A 21,784-nucleotide genomic window follows, 5' to 3' on the forward strand; every position below is an offset into this window, starting at 1 on the left:
GGCATACTGTGGCTCAGGAAACCAACGTTTAACCTGAAGACCTTTAGAATTACAGAATGTATCACATCCTTAAAATTATAGTTAGATTTCCTAGAATGTTTATAGATTATTAAATTAAATAAATCCAATTTAGACTATGAATAGTGCTTTTGTATTTGTTTTGTATTGGGAATGAAACCCAGGGGTGCTCTGCTACTGAGTTCCATCTCCATTTCTTATTAATGTTTTGAAACAGGGTCTCAATAAATTGCTGAGGCTGGTCTTGAACTAGCAATTCTCCTGCCTCAGCCCCCAAGTCACTGAGAAGAGTAGATGTGACACACATGGCTATTGTCCCCTGAATTAACACACAATAATGGTGTTCAAATTCTGGTTTTGTCACTAAACAGCTTGATATAGTTATTTTAGTCTTTACAAATTATTTCTTATTATATGAACAATGAGATTAATATAAAATAAAGCCCAGGATCTGTTCATATAATTATTTGAGATGATATTTTTAAAGATCTATGAAAGCAGTAAGATACATTACAAGGCAGAATGCAAGGGTTGGGATGCTATTGAGACACTTCAAGTTCACAGAGTAGAGATCCTGATGCTAAGTGAACCTCACAACTCAGTTCCTCACATTACACATGAACTAACCCCACTTTAGTCTCAACAATACTTCAATACATAGATTAAGGGAGAGAAAAACCATAACCCAACAACCAGTCCCCAAGCAGAAATAACTAAGGGAGAACCTTAGTCCCATTCCTGGACATCTACTCATTCAGCAAAATAGAGGAAAGATATTAGAACAAAAAAGAAAACTATACACGAAAGGACACTAAAGAGAAAGAGGAACCCATCTCAATTGCTGTGTAAGTCCAAGAACACTGAAGATATGAGGGAATAGGAAAACAAATTGTCCCCTGAAATTCACAATTCTCCAACAAAGGAAGTTACAGATACGGAAATACAACATAAAATATATAAATATTTTTATATATTTTATAAATATATAAAAGCAATTCTAAGAAGAAAGTTTATAGATTTGAGGGCCCACATTAAAAGAAAGACTCCAAATTTATACATTTTCTTTATCAATTCAACTGTTGAAAGAGAATTCATTTTGTTTCATAGCTTAGCTCTTATAAATTCTGCTGCTATGAATATTGAGGTGACCCCATTGCTGTTGAATGGTGATTTAAAATCCTTTGGATATAAACTGAGGAGTTTGATGGGGGACATATGGTGGTTCCATTCCTAATTTTTGAGGCATTTCCATATTGCTTTACAGAGTGATTGAAAGGGGGACTTAGTGGGGGATGAATTAGAACAATTTATATTTCATGCTTTTATAATTTTGTCATAATGAATCCTAATGTTGTATATGACTAAAAAAAACTGATAAAAAGAATAAAAACAAAAATTCCAAATAAATAATCTAATTCTACATGTCAAAGTCTTAGAAAAAAGAAGACTTTTTTTAAATGCTAAAATCAATAGAAGACAGGAAATAATCAAGATTAGAGCCAAATTTAATGAGATTAAGAACAACAAAAACAAAATATAGACAGGATCAAGTCAACAAAAGGTTAGATCTTTGAAAAGATAAACAGGATTGACAAAACACTATCCAAAGTGACCAGAAGAAACGTTGAGAAAACTAAAATAAATATATTTAGAGAAAAGAAAAGGAGATGTCACAGGAGAGAGTTCTGAAATTCAGAGTATTATGCAAGCTATTTTGAAATTAATACTTAAATAAACTGGAATGTCTGGAAGACATTGACAAATTTAGAGACACATATGACCTCGCCCATATTGAACCAGGAAGATATAGAAAATTTAAATAGATCAATAACAAGTAATGACATTGAAACAGCAATTAAAAGTCTACAACAAAGAAAAGCCTATGACCAGATGGAGTCTGAGCCAAGTTCCATCAGACTTTTAAAGAAGAACTAACATCTATCTTCCTCAAATTGTTTCATGATATTGAAAGGGAGAGAACACTAGCAAATACATTCTATCATGCAGTATAACCCCTATAACAAAACTAGACAAAGACACATCAAGGAAAGAAAACTATAGACCCATATCCCTGATGAACATAAAAGCAAAAATTCTTAACAATATATTAGCAAACTTTATTAGAAAACACATTGAATAGATATTGTGCCATGAATAAGTGGAAGGTTTTATTCCAGGGATACAAGGTTAGTTCAACATATACAAACCAATAAATGTACTTCAAATCATAAATAGAAATAAGGCAAAAATCACATGATTATCTCAATAGAAGCAGACGAGGCCTTTGACACAACCCAGTATTCATTTTCATTAAAAACATGAAATATACTAGAAAGTAGGAATAGAAAAAAATCACCTCAACTTTATAAATACTATATATGACAAAAACAAAGCCAGAATCACAGAGAATGGAGAAAAACTGAAAGCATTTCCTTAGTAACAAGAAAAGGATGCCCACTCTCCCCACTCCTCTATTCAACACAGTACTTAAAATTTTATTGGGAGCAATCAGTTAGGAGAAGAAAGTTAAAGGTATACAAACATGAAAAGAAAGAGTAAAATTGTCTCTGTTTGCTGATGACATGGTCTTTTAACAAGAAGAAATAAAATACTCCAGGAGAAGATTTCTAGACCTGAAAAATAAAGTCAGCAAAGTAGCAGAATAAAAGATCAACATCCATAAATCAGTAGATTTTATATACTCCAATAGTGATTCTGCTAGGAAAGAAATTGTGAAAACCATCCCACTCGCAATAACTTCAAAAAGCAACTAAAATACTTGGGGAACAATATCTGATCTCAAATTATGCTACACAGCTATAGTAAAAACACAGCATGATATTGCCATCCAAATAGACATGAAACTATGCATGGTGGTACATGTCTGTAATCCCAGCAACTCAGGAGGCTGAGGCTGGAGGATCCCAAGTTCAAGGTCAGCTTCAGGAACTTAAGGAGGCTCTAGATAACTCAGAGAGACCCTCTCAATAAAAAGAATAAAAAAGAATGTGGGGGATCTCAGGATGTGGCTCAGTAGTAAATCACCCTGAGTTAAATATCCAGAAAGCAAAAAACAAAAACCAAACAAATAAAAAATATCAACGTGAAGACTAATGAAAGAGAACAGAAGACACAAAGAATTCCATGTATTTATAGCCATTTGATATTTGGCAAATGTGCAGAAATACATGTTGAAGAAAAGATAGACATTTTAATAAATGGTGCTTGGTAAACTGGCTGTTGATTTGTAGAAGAAATTTGATTTCTATCTCTCACCTTTTACAAATTCAAATCAAAGTTGGAAAGATCTACCTTGTTATTGGATAGGCAGAATTAATATTGTCAAAATGACCATACTACCAAAAGCACTATACATATTCATTGCAATCCCAATCAAAATCCCAATGACACTTCTCATAAATATAGAAACACCAATCATGAAATTCATCTGGAAAATTAAGAGACCTAGAATAGCCAAAGCAATCCTTAGCAGGAAGAGTGAAGCTGGCAGCATTACTATTCCAGATCTTAAGCCATACTACACAGCAGTAGTAACAAAAACAGCAAGGTATTGGCACCTAAATAGACTGGTAGACCAATGATACAGAATAGAGGACACAGAGACTAACCCACATAACTACAGTTATCTTATATTAGACAAAAGTGCCAAAAAAGTACGTTGGAAAAAAGATAACCTGTTCAACAAATGGTGCTGGGAAAACTGGAAATTCACATGTAATAAAATGAAATTAAAACTCTATCTCTCACCATGCAAAAACTCAACTGAAAGTGGATCAAGGACCTAGGAATTAAACCAGAGACCTTGCACCTAAAGGAAGAAAAAGTAGGTCCAAATCCCAATCATGTCAAGTTAGGCCCCAACTTCCTTAATAAAACTCCTATAGCACAAGAATTAAAACCAAGAATCAACATGGGATGGATTAAAACTAAAAATGCTTCTTCTCAGCAAAAGAAACAATCAGTGAATAGAGAGCCTACAGAGTGGGAGCAAATCTTTACCACTTGCATATCAGATTGAGCACTAATTTGTAGGCTATATAAAGCACTCGAAAACCTTAACACCAAAAATCCAAATAACCCAATCAATAACTGCCTAAGGAATTGAACAGACACTTCTCACAAGAGGATATACAATAAATCAACAAATATATGAAAAAATGTTCAACATCTCTAGCAATTAGATAAATGCAAATCAAAACTACTCTAAGATTTCACCTCACTCCAGTCAGAATAACAGCTATGAAGAATACAAACAACAATAAGTGTTGGAAAGGATATGGGGGAAAAGTAGACTCATACGTTGCTGGTGGGACTGCAAATTGGTGCAGCCCATATGAAAAGCAGTATGGAGATTCCTTGGAAAACTGAGAATGGAACCACCATTTGACCCAACTATCCCACTCCTTAGTCGATACCCAAAGGACTTAAAAACAGCATACCATAGGGACACAGCCATATCAATGTTTATAGCAGAACAATTCACAATAGCTAACTCATGGAACCAACTAAGATGCCCTTCAGAAGATGAATGGATAGGGAAACTTTGGTTATATACACAAGTGAACATTACTCAGCATTAACCAAGAATAAAATCATGGCATTTGCAGGTAAATAGATGGAGTTGGAGAATATAATGTTAAGTGAAGTAAGCCAATCCCCCAAAAATCAAAGGCAGAATGTTTTCTTTGATATGAGCATGCTGACTCATAATGGGAATAGAGGAGGAGCATGGGATGAATGGAGGAACTTTAGATAGGGCAAAGCACAGAGAAGAGAAGGGAGTGGGCAAGGGGGTAGGAATGATGGTGGAATGAGTTAGACATCATTACCCTAAGTACATATATGAAGACATGAATGGTGTGAGAATAGTTTCTGTACAATCAGTGACTTGAAAAATTGTGCTCTATATGTGTAATATGAAATGAATTGCATTCTGCCATCATGTGTAACAAGTTAGAATAAATAAATAACAATAATAAAACAGACCCAACAATATGCTGTCTCCAAGAGACTCAACTCCTAGCCCAAGGCATCCACAGACTGAAGGTGAAAGGATGGGAAAAAACATATCATTCACATGGATCAAGTAAACAAACTGGGGTTTCTATTCTCTAAAGTAGACCAAGTAATGTAAGCTATATAACTGTAATTATACAATTGTAATGTAACCTTAATACATGTTCAGCATCTCTAATGTTGTTTTGATAGCTCCCTTTACATTGATATTTTTTTCCTGATTAGATTTGTTAGAGTTTTATCAACTTTTAGCTGTATTATTTCTTTCTATTTCATATATTTCTGTTCCTACTCTTAATTTTTCCTTCCTAAGACCAAATTTGAAAATAATGTTTTAATCTAGCTCCTTTCTGAACAAATATTTTAAGTTATAAGTGTTCATCTGAGTACTCTTTTATCTCAGAGATTTTGATAGTGTAACCTTTTATTATTACTTAGTTCAAAGGACTTTTTAGTTACTTTTCTTGTGCTTTCTTCTTTGGTCTGTGAGATATTTTAAGTGTGCCATTTAATTTTGAAGTAGTTGGGGGTTCTATCTATCTTAAGGTAATTGATTGATAATGTAATAAATCATGCAGGAAACACAGTCTGAATGATTTCCAAATTTTAACAAATTTCAAAGCTTATTCGATGACAGAACATATTCTCTCCTTATTAATTTTCCACTTGTCATTTTTTGTGTATAATTCTCTGTAAATAATAAGAAGTTCAAGATGACTGATAATGTTGTTAAGTCTTCTATATCATTATTCCTTCCAGCAAAGTGCAGGGGTTTAAAATCTCCAAATATGATTATGGATTTGTCTTTCTAGTAGTGGTGCATGGGTAACTGGGGTTTGAACTTGACCACTGAATCACATCCCCCCTAAATTTGTATTTAGTTTAGAGACAAGGTATCACTGAGTTGCTTAGTGCATTCATTTTGGTGAGGTTGGTTTTAAACTCTAGATCCTCCTGTCTCAGCCTCCCAAGTTGCTGGGATTACAAGTTTATATCACTGTGCCTGGCTCTTTTTTGTTTTATTAATTTTTTACTTCATGTATTTTGAAATTTTGTTATTTTAGGATTGTTATACTTTCTTGAAGAAGTTACCCTATATGGTTATGAAATATTCCCCTTTATCTCTGAAAATATTTTTTCCTAAAATTTATTTTATATTTATAGCTCTACTTCAGATTTCTCATGCTTATTTTCCCCTTCTTTTCCTTTTAACCTATTGATATTTAAAGTGTGACATATGTATAGAACATGTAACATTGTTTGCTTTTTATAATATCTAAATTCTTTTATATTTAAATTCATTATTGATATTGTCAAAAAAAAAGATCACCTAACATTAAGTTTAGTGGAAAATTGGGTAAATGATAGGTGTGAAAATGTGATTTTTTTTTGTAAAATGGGTTAAAGAGGCCTGCTATCAGGGTCAGAGAGAAGATTGTTGGAGTGTTTTTGTTTTAATTGTTCATTCTGTCATTTATCATATGGTACACAGCAACAGATTAATTTTATTGTTAACACTTTTATTTTGCAACTAAAAATAAAAAGTACGTATATATGATGCATGTGTATATGTGTGTGTGTGTGTGTATTTGTTGTTATTGTTGTCGTTGTTAATTTTTAATTGCATTATTTGCTGATTGTTGAATTTTCCAGTCTTTGTATGTTTTGTAAACACGTATATGTATTGCAAATATTTTTCCACAGACAGAAGAAGAAGAAGAGGAGGAGGAGGAGGAGGAGGAGGAGGAGGAAGAGGAGAAATCAGTCACAGAAGGACAAATACCACACATTCTGACTTACGCATGGGTGCTAATGGTGATCTCATAGGAAGATAGAGCAGAAAGTAGTGACCACAGCTTCAAGTGAGAGAAAGGGGAGAGTTAACAAGTACAGAGGTATAGTGGGACAGAAGAAATAACTGCTAATGTTCTATAGCAAACTAGAATTACTATGGTTAACAACAGTTGATACATATTTCAAAATGGGAAAATTATGACTAGCCAACAAAAAAAATTATACTTGAAAACAAAATATTTGAGTAGTCAATATACCAGTTGAACTGATCTGATTATGCATTGTATACATATACTAAAGTATCTCATTGAAGCCCATAAAAATGTGTAACTGCTATTTGTCAAGAAAATTATATGTAAATAAATATTTTACATCTAAAAAATAAAGAGTGTCCCATCTAGTAGAAGAGAAAAGGAGTAATGAAGGAACCCATGACAATGAACAGTGTCCAACCCTGGGTGTCCAGAGTTGTTCTAAATTAGCCCCATTGTTAAGGTCATCTCAAGTTCTTAGGGCAAAGTAGTCTACTTTCATCTGGTGCCACTAAACTTTTAACACATCTCACTAAAGCCTTCTGTTCTTACTATATGATCATGGAGCCTATTTATGCTTTTGATTTGTTTATGTTTTTCTTCCACTGATAAAAGAATGCACTAGTCACAGAGTATGTTAAGAACAGGTTGTTCCTTTAGTTATTATATGCACATTTTAAAACACTAGATAAAGTGATATGCCAAATGTATTTATTTGTCCAATGAGTTTGGTTAGTAGGTATTTGACCCTGCAGGATGTAGCTGCTTTCAAAGACCTGAAGAAATTGCTAAATTTAAAATCTGCAAGATTGATGAATAACCATTTAATTATAGGAAAAAAAACATTTTTTTTTCATCTCAAATGTTGGCAAGAGAGGAGTAATAAGATAGTAATATACTGTACAATGATGTGTAAATATAAATGCTAGCTAGGGAAATATTTCTTATCAACACCATTCAGAATAGCACAATGAGACAACTATTTGAATGCCAGTTTCTCCTAGTTACTCCTAGTTAACAGCCACAGTTCTCAAAGGATTCCACTTTTATAGCCTAGTATAGAATATGTCAGATATACAAACAACTAAGCATGGGTATCGAAGCCAGCTTGACAATAACATTTCTTGGGGTAGAATAAGAAATTGTCTATTTTTATAATAGTTTGCAGTGTGTGTGTGTGTGTGTGTGTGTGTGTGTGTGTGTGTGTGTTTTATAGGTGGACACAGTAACTCTATTTTATTTTCATGTGGTGATAAGAATTGAACCACAATGCCTCATGAGTACCAGGTGAGCGCTTTGCCACTGAGCCCCAATCCCAGCCCCAGAAATTGTCCATTATGTCTATAAATAAGTCTGTTGTAAGTTTTATTTTATCAACTCTTTTCACAGAGAACTGACTTAATCAATACTTTTCCTAATTCTAAAATGCTGAAAACCAGATCTTTGACCCAAATATGCACAGATCCCCTGAGAGAGTCAATCTCACATTTTTAATCTTTCCAATTCCAATGACTAGGCACTTGAAGTGGTTTTTTGGAGCCTGGACTATGTAATCAAACAAATCTGACTTTGATTGTTAATCCTGTCACTATCCAGCTGTTCAACATTGGAGGTGTGTTAGTTTGCAAAACGAGGATACTAATACCAATATTTTGTAATTCTGATGAAACAAACGAAATAGTATTTGTGTCTCATACATCAACCACTACAGTATACACTGTTATTACTGTCATATTAAACCTAATAAACACAATGTAATAATGTTTTTGATTATTGGAAGTTACTCTAGAATTTAGACAGTATTAACAAAATTTTCTATAGATGAGTAGATGAACCAACTGCATGGAGATGTGCAGTTAATATATGCTAGGTGAATAAGCTTTTACTGTATATACACATTTTTTATAAAAAATATATTGGTAAGATGGAAGTTGTCACTATACTTTTTAATCACCAGATATTGAAGATATTCAAAATTGAATACATCTTTCAAAATATTTTGATATAAAATTGATTTTAATATCAGGGTTAGAAAAACTCTTAAAACTATAGCATATATATTTGAATCATTTTAATTGTCAATATTTAAGTGACAATACATTTACAAAAAGACATTTCCTCATAGAACAAACATGTATTGTTTTTATTACATGCTAGACGATGTCTAGAATCACAGAATAATATAGAAAAATGACTGCCCTGGAGGGATTTACACTGACATACAATTTATGTGCTATTTTGAATGGTTATTGACTTGCATTATAATAGATAAATTATATACAATAATTATATGGAATTAAATAGAAAATACAAACTTCAAACAAGGGACATTCTACTAATTTTCTTCTTTTTTGAGACTGGTATTCCTCCAGAGGGAGGGAGGGAGGGAGGAAGGGGGAGAGAGAGACAGAGAGAGAGAGAGATGGAGAGAGAGAGAGAGAGAGAGAGAGAGAGAGAGAGAGAGAGAGAGAGAGATTTTGTTTATCTATTCAAAACACTTAGATTTCTTCCTAGTTTTTGCTATTTGAATAATGTTGAAATAAGGGAATATAGATATCTAGTCAACATACCAATCTCAATTACTTTGTATTTATACCCAGTAGTGGGATTTCTTTGTCAAATATAAGTCCTTTTTGTATTTATTGAGGAACCTCCATATTGTTTTCCAAAATGGCTATGCAAATTTACAGTGCCACTAGTGATATAGTAGGGCTGCCTTTTCTCCACATATTCCTCAATACTTATTAATTTTTTTAGGGGGAGATAATAGTTATATTAACAAGTGTGGGGTGATACCATATTGTAGTTTTAATTTTTAATTCTCTAATGATTTGACATGATGTGATGAATTATTCAGGTATTAGTTTTTGTTCATTTGTCTGTCTCTTTTGAAAAATATCTTCTCAGGTTGAATGTCCATTAATTAATTAAATTTTTTTGATTTCTTGCTATTAAGTTGAGTTCCTTAATATTTTGTATAGTAGTCTCTTATTTGACATATGGTTTGCATATATTTTCTCCCACAAATTGGGAGAAATAAAATCAGTACTTTTATTTAGCAATCACCAGAAAATCCTTTTGAAGTCATGACAGTCACAAAACATCCTCCTCAACTACATATGAGCCTAGACCTTGTATTTTCCTACTTTAGGGTGCAAATTTCCTAGTATTAGAAAATAGAATGGGTCAGAGTTACAACAAACAAATCCCTGGGAGTGATGACCAGAGAGAGGGAGAAGAAAAAAGTGACAGAGACACAAAAAGGAGAGAAAGGGGAGAAAGGAGACAGAGAAAAAGAGAAGAGAGAGGGAGAGGGAGAGAGAGAGACAGAGAGAGAGACAGAGAGAGAGACAGAGAGAGAGAAAGAATAGAATATAGCAACACAGGCACATGGTAAATAAGGATAGGAAATAATACTTTATAAAAAATATTGAAAGAGTCTAATTCCAACACTCCTTACACCCACAAGCTGTTTACCACAGGAAACTACATTCTTCAGTTTGGACTTTCAGCTATTATCTCAGAAATGCTAAATAAATTTTAACTTTATTTCACTTAGTGTGATTCTCCAATTCCATCCATTTACTGGCAAATGTCATAAAGTCATTCTTCTTTATGGGTGATTAGTACTCCATTGTGAACATATACCACATTTTTTTCATCTATTCATGTGTTGAAGGGCACCATGATTGGTTCCATAGCTTAGTTATTATAAATTGTGCTGTTATAAACATTGATATGGCTGTGTCTCTGTAGTATGCTGATTTTAAATACTTTGGATATACACTGAGGAATGGGATAACTGAGTAAATAATGGTTCATTTCCTACTTCTTTTTTTGAGGAATCTCCATATAACTTTCCAGAGTGGTTGCACCATGCAGTTCCACTAACAATGTATGAATGAACCCTTTTCCCCACATCCTTGTGGACATTTATTGTTACTTGTATTCTTGATAATTGCCATTTTGACTGGAGTGAGATGAAGTATCAGTGTAGTTTTAATTTGCATTTCTCTAATTACTAAAGATGTTAAACATTGCTTCATGTATTTGTTGGCCATTTGTATTTTTTTCTTTTGCTAGGTTTTTGTTGTTGTTGTTGTTGTTGTTTGTTTTGTTTTAGTTTTGTATATCCTGGGTGTTAATACCCTAAGAAACAGGTGGCGATGATTTTTCTTCCATTTTGTGGGCATTCTCTTCAAATTCTTGATTGTTTCCTTTGCTGTGAAAAAAGCTTTTTAGTTTGAAGGCATGACACTTATCAATTTTTTACTCTATTTCTTGCACTTTAGGAGTTTTTTTTTTTTTAAAAAGAAAGCCAGTTCCTGAGCTGACATGTTGGAGTATTGGGCTTACATTTTCTTCAACAGATTTATGGGTTCTAGTCTAACTCCGATGTTTTTGATCCACTTTGAGTTGAGTTTTGTGCAGATTGAGGGTGAGGGGTTAAATTTCATTTGCTACATACGGATTTTCTGTTTTCCCAGCATAATATGTTGAAGAAGTTCTCTTTTTATCCAATGTATATTTTTGGTGCCTTTGTCTAGTATGAGATAACTGTATGTGGGTTTATTTCTGTGTCTTCTATGCTATCCCAGTGGTCTTCATACCTGTTTTTGTGCCAGTACCATGCTGTTTTTGTTATATAGCTCTGTAGTATAATTTGAGACCTGGTATTGAAATTTATGTGTTCCATTTTACTTTTCTCACTAAAGATTGCTTTGACTACTCTGGGTCTCTAAAGTCAAGGATCAAATGTTTTCTTTGATAGGTAGAAGTTAGCCCTAAAGAAGAAGGGAGGATAAAAAAAGGAAATAAAAGAAAGAACACTGAAATAGACAAAGTGAAATGAAAAAAAGCAGGAGGAATACGATAAAGACAATGTAACAAATCTGACCTAACATTCCTGTGTACATATATGAATATACCATAGTGAATCTAACCATCCTGTGCATCCAGAAGGCACTAATTTAAAAAATATATATATAAATAAATAGCAGAAATATTTGTAGAGTAGAGGAAAAGGAGCAAGGAACTGGGTTTGGGAGGAAACTAGGGGAAGGGAAGTATTGGGAACTGAATTAGAACAAATTGTATTTCTATGCTTTTATAATTATATCATAATGAGTTCTAAAAGAACTAATAAAAATATGAAAAAACAGTTTAGTTTTAGACACTATTTTGTTCCTGTATGAAAAAAAATGAACAGATTGCTTAGATCACTTATTGGATCTCTCCACCTTCAAATTGTAATAGTTAATTTTTTTAACAATACTCTTACATATTTTAGTTTCCATTCTGAGCAGGAAAATAAACTAGTACTAATGATTCTCTATGTCTTCAATGGAAAAGCAATAGTGGTAACTAAAAATAAATCCCCCCAAATCAATGAAAGTGATCTAGAGATAATGGAAAATTTCTTGGAAGATGTAAATGAGCAGGAAGCAGGAGATCTTCAAGTCTAGAAGAATTACTGGAAATAGATGTGATGGTATTGAGAAAGTTGTCTGAATCAAAATGGGATTTGCTAGTTTCAATGATAAGGGAAAAATAAATTTTAAAAGCCAGGATACAATGAAGGAAATATTCTTATACATAAGTGCCTAATATCACTATCACAAATGACTATAGTACCACAACCTTACACAAAATCATCACAACCTTATGCAAAAAAAAAAAAAATCTTCTGCAAGAACATATTCCCTTCAATTACTTAACTTCAGACTGCCTCTCCTTTCTTATATTGTGGCCAATAAATATTGTTTAAAAATATCTTCTGCAAACAGTATCTATTTCCTATCACAATATTATTATATTTTCAAATATATATCATGATTCTTTGGAAAATATCTCTGTTTAATTTTTAGCTCAACAGTGTGGCAGGTATCATGGGAAAATCCAGAAACTCAAGCAAGACCTAGAGAAAGTCATACTAGAGAACAACAGCAATGAAGACTAAAATATTTCCAGAATGAGAAGATCCCCACCCCTTGTGTAAATTGACTTAATTAATTCTGGAACTAAATAGGGTAGAAAAGAAATTCAGAAAGTGCTGGAGTAGGAAAAGCTCGAGTAGAAAAAAATTCAACACACATAGATATTAACATATTTAAATATACTGATTTTTTAAAAATCATGATTATATATATATATATATATATATATAGTGTGTGTGTGTGTGTGTGTGTGTGTGTGTGTGCGCGCGCGCGCCATCCAAATTGTGCTAGGGCAGTGTGATTGGTTGTCCAGAGATCAAAGAAGACATCTGGAAATGAGATGTGAAATACAGGGTTTACAGACAAAAGCTTAAGGGAAGATGTAGTGAGGAGGGATGGGCAGGTGCTTTGCAGGGGCTACAGTGGTGATGAGCTGAACAGGTGCACTTCTGTTTCACACAATGCCTCCAGGGCTTTAATAGAAAATAGTGCCCCCATTCCCCTACGACTCTTTGTTCAGCAGTAGCTAGCTGAATGAGCACTTCCCTCTCCACAATGTTCTAATCTATAGCATTTACTGCAGCGAATGGGGGTTTGTAGATTAGGTTACGGAAATAACATCAATTTATCTAGCTTTGTCCTGTTATAGGATCAGCACCCCAAGGAGCTTGGCATACATGGAAGAAAGCAGCTTTCTACAGATCATACTAACTTGCACTAATTACTATAGTACATTAGAGAAAGCCAGTGTCTTCCAAGATAATATATATGGGGATAATTGTGTCCAAACTTGCAATTATTGTCCCCTTCACTTGGCTAGGTTTTAAGGAATAGTACTTTTACTGTCCTCTTTTTCTCCAAGGATGCCACAATGTGAAACACTTAATGCTAGTTCTACCTACTTAACTTTTAGGTGTGTAATGCACTGTTGTTAATTATAAGCCCTATGCTATATGGCATTTATTTAAAACATAGTCATTTTACACAAGTGAAACATCCATTGAATTTCACCTTTTCATTACACCTCCACCAGGGCCCTAGAAAACACAATTCCACTCTGCTTCTATGAATTTGACTGTGTTAGGTAATTCTTAAAAGCATAATCACTTCTGTGACTCATAAAACTGGAATTTCTTCTGCTATTAGTCCCTTATTTTATTTAGAATAATATCCTCCAGGTTTATCCATGTGAGTGCATGTGGCAAAATATCCCTTTTCTTCTGAACACTATTTAACTGTGTACATAGGCCACAATTATTAATCTTTTCATGGAATTTTAGATTATTTCTAAATTTTTAATATTGTGAATAATCCTGTAAAAACCAAGATGATGGGTAGATCCTGATTTCAATACTTTACTATCTACATCCAGAAATTGGATTATTGGATAATGTAGTACTTTTATTATAATTAAAAAAAATGTTCATGCTCTTTGTTATAATAGTTATGCCATTTTATATCCCCAAGCTGAACAAGTGTTTTATTTTCTCCACCTCCTTAACTTTTGTTATTTTGGTAATCCTCAATATAACAGGTGACTAAGAAGTGAAATTTCATTGTGAATTGATTTGCATTTCTCCAGTTCAAAATATTGATCACTAAGTTATAAACCTGGTGAAAATTTGAATTATTTTTGTGGAAACATTTATTCAAATCCTTTGCCCATTTATTATTTGGGTTGTTTTGTGGTTGTCATTGTTGTTAAATTGTACTTCTTAAAATTCGGTATCATAACCCTTTACTGATGAATGACTCATAAATATTCTCTCCCATTCCGTGGGATGACTTTCCATTTGTTGATTTTTCCTTTGCTGTGCAGAAGCTTTTTGGTTTGATATAGTTTTGCTTGTCTGGTTTTATTTTCATTACATTTGCTTTTTGGTAGCATACCCAAGAAGCACTTGCTGAAATCAATGTCAAGAAGCAACTTCAATACTGATATTTTATTCTAGGATTTTTACAATTGCAGGTATTATATTTAAATTCTCATATTAAACTCTATTTTAAGATTTTTTTTTTGCATTATTCACTGTTAAAGTCTTATTTCATTCCTTGCTATGTGAATACACACTTTTCAGCACTCACTGTTGAAGAGACTGTCCTTCACCATTTCTATTTCGGCACCATTGTCAAATGCCTATTGCTCATACACATGTGAGTTTATTTCTGGGCTCTGCATTTTACTCCATTAGTCAATATTTCTATTTTTAAGTAAATACCATGATCTTTTTGTCATTATAACGGTTGCAGTATATTTTTAAGTAAAGAAGTGTGATGCTTCTGGCTTTGTTCCTACAAGTTGTTTTGGCTCTTCAGATCTGCTAAGCCATCATAAGAATTTTAGGATTTAAAAAATAAATATAGTCTTAAAAAGAGGAAAAAATTGTACCATTTGCAATATACAAACTAAACTGGAGGATGTTATTTTAAGTAAAATTAGCTAGAGGAAAGACCAGGATGTTTTACACATTCTTTGTTCTTCTTTATCCCTGTTTTGGATCTCCTTGCTCCTAGGAGAAGCCTCAGAGTTATGTACTCCCTCTCAATCTTACAGAGCCATGTAAGTTGGATCAAAGTTGCCATCTTATTTACAACTGAGTTGTGCTGGCTTGGGGACAGAGCTAGTGCCAGTTAAACAACATTGTTTTTCTTACCCAAATTAGACTGGTGTTTTCAATTTATCAAAGATTAAAAATAAATTGAGAAATTCTCAGCAAAAAAATGGGGGCCAAAATTTTTTTAAAAATTACAGCTTGCTCTATCATATATGTGTGTGGGTGTGTGTGTATCTATATAGATATATAGATATATCCTTTGGAACTATGAAAGAATATCAAGAAACTAAAATAATGAAACTCAGAGATAAAAAGTTCAGATATCTACAGCAGCTCATTTTTTAAACATATCTTTTGTTTTCATGACAAATATATAAACAATAATGATGAAATAATTGAATAGTGCTAATGACCAGAAAATTAATTCAGAGAAAATTTTCTTTTATTAAACTTTGAATATATAATCATGCCATTAAAAATTTAAAAATTAAATACGATTAATAATAAAGATAAAAGTAATAGAGTAATACTTTTAAAATGTATTCTTGCATTTGTCCTTATAACATGTAAAACTTAAACACCGACCTATTGTTTTCTTTTGTGTGGTCTGTAGTTCCTTCTTTGAAGGCTTAACTTCTATAAATTGTTCCGTGGTCTTCACACATTCATATTTTTATGAAATTAGTTTATATGCCATACTATCTGCATTCATAGTTGATAAAAGAATCTTTTAATTTCCAATACTTTAACATTGGAAATGTTCTTTTACAGAAAACAATAAACGCATAAATATGTAAGTAATTTATCTTAAAAATTAATTTGATGATGATGCTTAAAACTTCCTTTCATAATAAATTCTAAATTTTTGAAATTGTTCTTTTCCTGAAAATACACACACACACACAAACAAACAGGAAAATGCCCATACAATTTAAAATATTGATATTATCATTTGATTTGTTCCTTTGGATAATGTCCATTTAAAAAAAAAATCATGATCAACACCTTTCATTGTGTCTCTGGTATTGTTGTTTGAAAATTGATTTTTATTTTAGTACACAAATGCCACATTTTTTCTGTGTTTCTGTAACTGTTTCCTTTGTTCGATTAAAGGTCTTTATACAATTTAAATTTTCATTCTTAACAGAGAAGTTTTAAGTCTTGGTTTTTCACCGTCAAATCCTCATTTAACTGCTTGCAAATATTTTAAAATTGTATCCCTGGGGGAAAAAAATAATTCAAAATCACAAAACCCCATACAGGTATTTGTATTTGAGCATATTCTCTTGTATTGTATTTTTCCCCCAACATAACACAGTATCATAGATTAAGATTAGTTTTCAAAATTTATTTTTTATCTGTGTACACAACTTGACAACAAGGAGGAATCGACATTGTGTGCTAATTTCTTACCACTTTCCAATCAATATTCCATGGCATGATCACATGGCAGAGTAGAAATGCAATAATTTAGTTTCGGCATCTTGTGCTTTACAACCACAGCATTTGTTGCTTATTTGAATTTTATGTCTATAGTCAAGAATACATGAAATCATAGAGACTAGAGACAAAAACTAAATCAGAGGAAAGCTGAGAGAATTTTAAAAATATTACAAACTTGCTCTTGAAAGGAAATATGTACTGGGTCTACATGTTTTCAGCTCAGTTTTATAACTGAGTTCTGTAAAGAAACTTCCAGCTATAAAATACTATTTATTAATGATAAATAATACGAATGTGCTAATATGAAGCATATATGTCTGTAAGTAATTAAAACTCAACAATAACTACATAATAAATTAAAACTCATAATAACTACAGTTATTATGTAAAAATTATTTATAACTTAAATAAGATTAGGGAGGCTATTAATTTCTTGACAGCAATACTAAAATTGCTAGTACATGGGGAGAATAAAATTAGACTATGTGTTTGTAAATGTAATTATTACTCTAAATTTCTCTAAAGAAAATGTATTACTTCACTGCCTACTCCCAGAATGAACTACTTCTACCAAATTTGCCTTCTAATTTCACTGAGTTGAATGTATTCTGAGAATTAGAAGAAAATAATAAAATTTAATACTCCATTATTTTGTTGTTTGTTGTAATATCTGCATTTTTATTTTGAAATTTTTACAATGGAAAATAAAGCAATCACACAGTCATGTTAATTATTGGTAATAAGTGTATTCAATATAAAACAGAAAAGGTGCAATTATAAAATCAAATAGATTAGTGAAAATTACTATGTTAAATTAAACTGAAAGCATCATGAAATTATATATACTTATATATGGGTGTGTTTGTATATATATATATATTATATATACACACACACACACACACACACACACACATATTATACACACACATACACATACATACACAGTCTATACAGAAACCTAAAATAACATCTGAGTAACAAACCTTGCTGGTAGCATATTTAAGTCTCTAAAAGAGTTTCTTATTAAATACAACCTGTGATTTTCAGAGAAATACCTGATTCCAGATCCTTGTCAGGGAAAATGCAACTTAATTCTGATGTAGGCCAGGATAACAGAAAGAGGAAATCCATTTGTGCTGCTATTTTTAAAAAGTATCAGAGACTGAGTAATTTATAAAGAACAGAAATTTATTTTCTAATGGTTCCAGAGGCCAGGGAGTCCAGGATCACTATACCAGCATTCAGCATCTGGTGAGGGCTGCTGTCTCTGACTGCAGGATGGCAAGTGTTTTCTGAATCCCCTGGAAAGTAAAAATATTGTGTGCTCACATGTGGGGAAGTGTAATAGCAAAAAAAAAAAATTAAAAAGTATGAAATCTCTTTCATGAAGGCCTTAATGCAATTCATCATTCACAAGGCCTCCTAAACTAATCACCCAAAATGTCCTTCCTCTTGATATTGGTGATTAAGTTTTAACATCAATTTTGGAAGGGACATAAATATTAAAACCATCACAAAAGCTTTAATTTTTTAAAGCATGAAACAAAAGAAGTTACAAATGCCAGCTTAAAATTGTGCCTAATAAGCCAAGGTGTGAAAAAACATAAACATCAGAAATTATTTTTAAGAAAATTGAAACACATGGAATCAATGCATACAAACAGTACATCATTTACTTTTAAAATAAATTGTTAGGAAAGCAATCCGTTGTATGCATTTGGGAAGCTACACAAATCACCACTTTTAAAAGTTCTGTAAGATTTCAACAATTTCAGTTTTCCTAGCAGAGACAAATATTCCAATGATGATAAACCATTTGATTGAAATAGAAACTTACTAAACTGTGACACTGATTCAATAAATTTATTGAGATGAAGGTCATTGACTGGTGCATTAAAAGCATTTAGTATATGGTGAAAGTAAAAGATAACATTCGTAGGATGCCAAAATAATACTCTACACATTATTTTTATAGACACAAGTTGGTAAACAAAACAGTAATGGAGAGGTGAGAATGTCAAAATCACAATGCAATTAACTTATTCAGAATCATTAAAATGAATGATTAATCAAATATTCATGTCTCAGAGTGTGATGCAATTTGAACTATGCACTAAATGTGAGACTTAGAACTTATTAGGTATTTTAACCATATATGTGTGTGCGTGCGGTGTGTGTGTGTGTGTGTGTGTGTGTGTGTAGTTGTAGTTGGACAAAGTACTTTTATTTTATTTGTTTATTTTTATTTGGTGCTGAGGATCAAAACCAGTGCTTTACATGTTCTCAGTGAGCGCTCTACCACTGAGCCACAACCCCAACCACTTATCAGGTGCTGTCTCTTAATTGCGTGAACATAATTCTACAGTTATTGAAGTAAGTTTTTTTCCAAATGTATAATCCTTGTAAACAAAAATATGAATTTTCTAGTAGGTATTTAAATATATGGGTAATGTCTATTTAACCCACTGTTAGAACCAGAGGTATATTCTACTTTTTGCCAATTTCTGCTTAAGATTATTATGAAAGTATTAGCTATGAATCATCTTTCTGAATTCTGAAAGTAATAGAACAAATTAAAACCAAATTAAAAGGAGTAAAAAAGTTGTTTCATTGTAAAATGTATAAAGCTGTCACATCAGAGTCCATGAGTTAGGTATTTTTAAATAAAAGTCTGAAACATGGATTATATTTCTCAGAATCACAAAAGTACCATCTTAGAATACATTTCTTGCTTTTATTTATTTATATCTTGTCATTTTTGTCTTGCTTAGAAAACAAGGTCACTTAAACTTCACTTGATCCGTCTTCTCTAGCAATGTGTTAGTTTATGACAAAGCCAGGGTTTATGGAGCTTTTGATATATAGAGTTCTGTTTGATTGTGGAAAGCCCATACTCACGTTAGGAATACAGATTAAGACAGAGATGAAATACCTGTGACAGGATAAAACTAACCATTGAAATGCACAGTACATTTATAGATGAAATACCTGTGTAAGAAAATTACCAAATTGTAAAAACACAAATTTTACCAGCTTTTCTAAAGGTATAGAACTTTTTTTAGATACTGCAATCTTAAATTAGATTTTCAGGCAACAACATTTGATTTTGGATTAAAAACAAACATTGTGTAACTTTGGATAAGTTATTAAAATTTTCTATGTCTTGTTTACATGAAATGGCAGTGATTTTAATAGGAACTGCTTCAAAAGTCTATTGGAAAGATTAAGATATGGATAAAACACTAGAAAACGTACTAGTGGTAATACGCCCTAACACTCTCCATTTTCCTCTAATCATGGTAGATTATAGTACTCAATTTCTGAAAAACTGTAATTTCTAGAGTCCAGGTCTTTGTTAATGCTGCTCCCTATATCTAAAATGCTCTGACCTACCCGGAGGACAGTACACCATATTCAGGAATCAGTTAATTCTTCCAAAGCCCACAAGCCACATCTAGTATGCTTAGTTAGATTTCACAAATCTTCCAGAATCATCTGGAATTTTCATTAATTATTGTGGAATGAAATGACTAGTCTATGATCTCTTGTACAGAATCCTTCTGAAAGTCTATAAAAAAATTAAAAAAGAAAGGAAAAAATATAATTCACATGAAAGACAGAAGTCATGAAAATCAGATTAGGAATACCAGGAGAAATGAACAAACTCAAGTATGAGATACTAGATTTCGGTCCCCTGCCATAATTTGTCACTGATATTGATAAAAATATATATGATTTAAGCTTTATTATTGACTAGAGAAAAACAGAGATAATGGAAATTTGAATATATTTGAACAAACCAGGAAAAGAAAAATTAAAAAAAATGTAACAACAAAAAAAGTAAACAAACATAACATTAAATTCATGAACAAACTTGAGTTTAGCATTTCAATGTATTGTGGGAAACATGATAAAAAAAACATGAATATAATGCAATCATTCATTGGCCGATACAAAGGAAAACTAATGCTAGCAATATTTAAATATTGTATAATTTAAATATATAGAAAATCAAACAGAATAACTGAAACATTGCGTAACTGATAATAGATTTCAGTAAAAAGAGGCCCAAGTCCATCCCGTTAACAGTAGACACTTTGCAGAGCTCAAGCCTGACCCAGATCCCCCCTCGATGAACTGCCTGAAAGCTTGGTCCCAGGGTAGGCCCAAGTCATCCCACCACCACCACCTGGGAACCCAGGTCTAACCAACTTCCATCTTGTGTCACTGCTACAGTCATTCCCATGGTATTCCCCATGTAGTAGACCCTACCTTGGGAGAATAGTCAGGGCCTAGAAGCGGCTTAATCTTGGACAGGCATCCCAAAGCCCGTGTAAGGCCCACTCTTTCAGTTGTATCTCTGACAGACGTTGCATCCATCTTGGGGAACCTCTAGTGCTATCTCCAGTTACTTCCTGCTAGTGCCACCACCACCTATAGTAGTAGCATCCATCCTGGGACACTGGCAGAGTGTGGAAGTCCAATGCCAAGGTGAGACACCGATAGCCTGCACAGATACTACAAGATTATAGGATAGAAACTGTAATACCTCAGATCCACACTGCAAGAAAAGAAATTACATAGACATAGAAAATCCAAGGGAGGAATGTGCTCCAAACAAACCAGGATACTACAATAACAGAACCAATGGACCGTGCAGTTGATGAAATGTCAGAGAAGGAGTTCAGAATATTCATAATTAAAATGATCTGTGAATTAAAGAATGACCTAAATGAGCAAATACAGACAAAAAATGATCACTCCAACAAAGAGATATGGGAGCAAATACAGGTAGCAAAAGATTACTTCAAGAAAGAGATAGAGACTCTAAAAAAATTTCAGAAATCCTTGAAATGAAGGAAACAATAAACCAAATAAAAAACTCAGTAGAAATCATCACCAACAGACTATATTACTTGGAAGACAGAACATCAGACAATAAAGACAAAGTATACAATCTGGAAAA

The 21,784-nt window shown here is 32.6% G+C and overlaps 1 pseudogene; it reads right to left on the minus strand.

Moving 5' to 3' along the window:
• LOC143385880 (sodium-dependent phosphate transport protein 2B pseudogene) overlaps positions 1 to 21,198 on the minus strand; it is a 69,678-nt pseudogene extending 48,480 nt beyond the window's left edge.
• Between the last annotated feature and the right edge of the window lie 586 nt (positions 21,199 to 21,784).

Source organism: Callospermophilus lateralis, chromosome 2, assembly GCF_048772815.1.
Source record: "Callospermophilus lateralis isolate mCalLat2 chromosome 2, mCalLat2.hap1, whole genome shotgun sequence".
Taxonomy (NCBI): Eukaryota; Metazoa; Chordata; class Mammalia; order Rodentia; family Sciuridae; genus Callospermophilus; species Callospermophilus lateralis.